This window comes from Boleophthalmus pectinirostris, unplaced genomic scaffold (genome assembly GCF_026225935.1).
Source record: "Boleophthalmus pectinirostris isolate CB_2022bp ecotype Guang Dong unplaced genomic scaffold, ASM2622593v1 HiC_scaffold_3, whole genome shotgun sequence".
Classification (NCBI taxonomy): Eukaryota; Metazoa; Chordata; class Actinopteri; order Gobiiformes; family Gobiidae; genus Boleophthalmus; species Boleophthalmus pectinirostris.
In genome coordinates, this window is record NW_026571299.1 from 21,898,636 (window position 1) to 21,904,505 (window position 5,870).

A 5,870-nucleotide genomic window follows, 5' to 3' on the forward strand; every position below is an offset into this window, starting at 1 on the left:
ATGAACCCAAACAAACATGGCAAAGAGGCTCCCCCTAGTGGCCGGTGGGGTCCTATGCATCTGCAAAGTCTGTCCTTGCATCAGTGATTATTTAAATTGTTTTAAGTATATATATATTTATTTATTTATTTTTATTATTTTTTTGGTGGGTATTACGTAAAATTATCTTGTCTCTTATCTTATGAAATTTTGGTGCTTTCTACCACGTTAAAGTTGATCCCTCATCAAAAATACAATCCTGTACAAGGCTCCGCCCACAAGCCTGCGTCACCCATGCTCGCACATTAATCTTCCATTAACGTACAAAAGCATGATACAAGTTAATGCACTACAACTTCACAAAGCTTTCACGATTTGCAGTGGTACGTAGAGCGGAACGCAAAGGGAGGGGGACTGAGAGCGTTGAAAACTAAAGTGAAACTTATAACATGTCAGCACGTTTTCTGCCAATATAGCATTTTCGAAAGAATTAAAGGTAACATGGTGATCAAAATGTATTATGTGTTAGCAGTTAATACTCATAGAAGTAAAATACCCCCTCTTCAACAATATATCATAAAATAAATTATTGGCAGACCTCAGAAATACTTGGAGACTTGAGATTTAATGTGTGAATGCATCAACATTCTGAATTACGTCATTTTAACTCATGTATATCTTCCTTTTTGCAGTGTATATCTTAAATAATAATAATAATACGTTTTGTGAATATAACTTTTAGAGTCCTTAAAGACTGTTTTAATGTCAAACATTTGTGAGACAGAGACACTTCCTCTTCGTCCCAGAGCGGCGGCCATTTTGTAGCTTTGCACACTGCACCACTCTGAGACTGAACCCGACGGGGCCTGCACGCCACACAAGCTTTAAAGCAACATTGCTTAAAGAAATAAGACAATAAAACCATTCTTAAAGGCGCTGTACCTGATTTTTACTGTCTTCAAAAACTGAAAAACAGAACTAGTTCATTTTAAACACATTACACTGGTCCAAAGTTCTTTCTCACTCACCTGACACATTCAGAATCAGAGCATCTTAATTTTTCACACTAATGAATTTATGAGCACTTTTCACAACTCTCAGAGAGCAGAGTGGAGTCTAGCCATCATGGGAAAGCTAACAGCAACTAGCATGATAACAAGCACTTCCTGGTTTTTGGACAATATTTTGATCTACAATATCTGTACTGGGGAAAGACACAAAAATTGGGTACAGCCACACAAAAATAAAAGTATAGTAACACATAATAATTGTAGAAATATTGGTATTAGCCTAAAGTTTGGAAATTGATTTCAGACTTCTACTTTAAGTGCATATGACGGGTTTTCTTTTTTTTTTAAATATAATTCTGACTTGGATTTGTGGGATTTTGGTCAATATTTATCATCAGCTTAATACCAGTTAAGTGGCAGTTTGTGGGAAAAAAGTTCAGCAGAAAGGTTAAAAAGAAGTTACATGAAGTAGCACATGGAAAACTCCATCCAAAATACAAAAAACTTTTCTGACAATTTAAACTTCATTTAACAAAATAAAGGTGTTGTCATAATTTTTACTAGTCTAATCATTATCAACTATTGTAACTATGTCATTTAGACACGTTTGGCCCATGTGTAAATTACGGTTGCTGGAATCATTTGGATTATGGAATTATCTCTACGTACTGTATGTCATATCTGCCCATGTCCAATCAGGAAGGAAAATTATAAACAAAAACCTAGAAACAACAAGGCAAGATCTTCAATATAATTAAGTCAACAAGGTGTAAGTGAAATGAATAGTCAGACCCAACCAAAAGCCGTGTGTCATTTGTTCATTCGTTTTTCAATATAAAACCAAAAATAAGAAAACGAAAAAACTGCTTTTTTTTAATTTATTATTTGTCTCCAAAACCAAAATGAAAAAACTGATAATGATTCATTTTTTTTCAGTTTTCGATTTTGTGTTTAAATGAAAAATTCCCGTTTACGTGACTTCTGTGACTGTGAGGTCGGACTTTTGCGCAGCATATGGACTGAACCAGGACTGATCCAGGTCCGGGACCAGACCGAGACTAGACCGAGACTGAGACCAGACCGGGACTAGACTGGGACTGAGACCGGGACTGATCCAGGTCCGGGACCAGACTGAGACCAGACCGGGACTAGACTGGGACTGAGACCGGGACTGAGACCGGGACCAGGACCAGACCAGGACCAGACCTGGACTGAGACTGGGACTGAGACTGGGACTGAGACCGGGACCAGACCAGGACCAGACCAGGACTGAGACCGAGACTGAGAGTGAGACCAGACCAGGAACAGGACCAGACTGGGACTGAGACGGGGACTGAGACCGGGACCAGACCGGGACCAGACCGGGACTGAGACTGGGACTGAGACCGAGACCAGACCAGGACCAGACCAGGACAAGACCGGGACTGAGACCGAGACCAGACCAGGACCAGATCGGGACCAGATCGGGACCAGATCAGAGGCTCAGAGCCCACGACAGGGCTAGAGCTCGAAGCTGAGGCTCGGACCCCCTGGAGGCTCAGAGTCAAAGCTTGGACTGGTCCCGGACCTGGATCAGTACTGGTTCAGTCTGTTGCCCATTTTTTCCATTTTTTTTATTAAAACGCAAAATTGAAAACTGAAAAAACGAATCATCTGTTTTTTCATTTTGGTTTTGGAGGCAAATAATGAAGAAAATAGTTGTTTTTTTCATTTTCTTATTTTTGGTTTTATATTAAAAAACAAATGAACAAATGATACACGGATTAACCAACTATGGCTTTATAATTCTGTGCATTATTCATTCACTGAGCTACAGCTGCCCTGAGCCATTCAAAATGTTACTCAAGGAAAAGTAAAAATCTGACAGAAATGTGCAGGCCCTGTTCACATGTGTGTCTTCCTTTAGTTTCATTCGACGCTGAATCAGGAAGAGGTGCTTGGAGCAGAGGAAGAACAAGTGAAGAGAGTAGGAAGAGTGAAGGAGGAGAGAAAGAGCAGAGGAGGAGAGAAGACCAGACAAAATGAGAAATATTTAAGGTTTAAATGATTTTACACTGAGATGAGCCATGTATTTGATAAAGCAGTCAGCCAAAACATTACAACCACCCACATGTCCCTCTGTTACCATAGTTACAACAGAAGCAGGGTGATGGTTTAAAGGTGTTCTGTATGTGTTTGCCTCTGTGGGCATTTCTTTGTTCCACAGAATGACATTAAACTAATTTATTAAATCACAGATGTTTCATTCTGAACACATCCTAAAACTTGCATTTTTGCATCTGTGCACAATGGAGTGGGCTTGCCTTGCCACAGATCTGACTGGTGATTTGGCCTGTAGGCCTACTGTGGAATATTTCACATAATCTCTATGGAGACAGGTCACTGATCCACCAGGAAATTTGCACATTGTATCTTTAAGATTCAACATTTGAGAATCAGAAAAAGGGTTATATTATGCCGTCTTTAGTCCTGGTTTAGTCCTGGTTTAGTCCTGGTTTAGATCTGGTTTAGACTTGGTTTAGACCTGGTTTAGACCTGGTTTAGTCCTGGTTTAGACTTGGTTTAGACTTGGTTTACTCCTGGTCCATTCCCAGGTTAGTTCAGGTTCAGACCTCGTTTGGTCCTGGTCATAATGTTTTAGCTGACTGATGCATTTTAATTTCATTTGTGCTGCTTCTCCTAAAATGTGACTGACTTTTGTTTAAACTCTAAGTGCTTTTAAGGGTAACAGCGATTAGAAGCAGTTTAAATATGAACCATCTGATTTGAGTTCTGTCTCACTCTCCATCGCTCAGTTTGATTTTCCAAAGGCCATTTTTATTCAGAGATACAGATATTAAATGACTCTATTACAGATATGAGATGTGTGCTGTTTTTCATTTTCTAACAGCTTTTCATAATGTTTATTATATTATATATACAGACATGGACAACATTGTTGGTAACCCTCTGGTAAGAAAAGCATATATATATATATATATATATATATATATATATATATATATATATATATATATATATATATATATATATATATATATATATATATATTATTTATATTTTTATTTTAATCCTGAAAAATAACCAATGAAAACCAGACACTGCTCTTAAATTGTTGTTCAACAGAATTAAAAAAAAAAAAAAAAAAAAAACAATCCCTGAAAATGAGACAAAAATGATGTTTCCCCTAGAAAAGATTGTAAGTAATTGGACAATAGGGACATGTTAAACTTCAGTGTGTCTCTAATCTTCATCACAGGTTCTTCAGACTTGTCCTCAGTCAGTCTGTCTGTTTAAAGGGGGACATGTGTCATTGTGCTGTTTGGAGACATGGAGCAGAGGAAGAGAAGAAGAGAACTGTGTCAGGAGACTAGAAAGAAAATGACAGACAAACAGGTTAAAGATAAAGACAATAAGACCATCTCCAAGCAGCTTGATGTTCCTGTGATTACAGTTACACATGTTCTTCAGAAGTTTAAGGTCCACAGGACTGAAACCTCCCTGGACGTGACTGCAAGAGGAAAATTGATGACAAACTGAAGAGCTGGATCATACGAATGGAACAAAAGAGCCCAGAACATCCTCCAAACAAATGAAATGTGAAGCTGAAGGGTGAGGTACATGAATGTCAGATCACACCATCCATCACTGTTTGAGCCAAAGTGGACTTCATGTGAGGACACCACTGCTGAGAGCAAATCATAAAAAAAGTGAGACTGGAATTTGTCACACTGCACATTTGTCACATTGCAGACAAGCCACAAAGCTTCTGGGAGAATGTTCTTTGGACAGATGAAACAAAGTTGAAGCTCTTTGGCAAGACACATCAGCTGTATGTTCACAGACACAAACATGAAGCAGACCAAGAAAAGAACACTGTCCCTACTGTGAAGTTTTGTTCTGGGGCTGTTTTGCTGCATCTGCCACAGAGTGTCTTGAATCTGTGACCTTCTGTGAGCCCAGATCTCAGTTCTACTGAACATCTGTGAAAGGAGCTGAAACATGCATCTGGAGAAGGAACCCTTCAAACCTGAGACAACTAGAGCATTAAATGTACCATCATTTTTGAACTCTCAGGCTCCCAGGTCTCTGTTAAAGGACCTGTGCTGTAAATATGTTATTTTTAAAGGGCAGACACTCAAATTAACACAAATGTTCAGATCATTTCATATTGTCATATAAAGCTTTTGTCACTTGTGTGGACTGGTAATCTGTACTACTGGGCAAATGCCCGGAGGGCCGCTCCACCTCAGACAACATTTGGGCTGGTGTGGTGACCTCTCCGTCCATGTTCATCAGTCCAGTAGTGTGCCGGTCCACAGGAAAAATGCCAGGGCTAGATTTTGTACTCAGTCTGACTCTGACTTGACTTACTCAAAATGGAAAGAAGAACCACAACTTTTACTCAAGTAATAGTACTGTTTCAATGTATACTACTCAAGTAAATGTTACTTAGTCTAGATTAGATTAAAAATACTATATGATCATTTCAGGCCGCACAATACATAATAGCAATAACATCAATTATATTTCAGTAAAAATGTGAAGTAAATGTAACTAAGTACGACCTTACACCTGGTCTCTGCTCCAAACACATTCAAATATTAGCATCCCTTTTGTTTTGGATGATCTGGGCAGTTCCTGAAGCTGTCGTTAATGCTAATCTCTCTCTGACTGTTTGCATCGTTAGCAGCATTAGCATGTCAAAGTCAAGATAGTCTTAGCTTTTGTTTAGCTCAAAGGTTAGTGCTCTCTTTGTCTGAGCTGAGCCTGATTTCATTTTGACTGTAGGAAAGTGCTTTAACAAGTTGAAAAGATGCAGCCTAAAGTGAAGGAAAGGGAGAAGGGTATGTGAAAAGATCAGTTTTCTAATAGAAAATA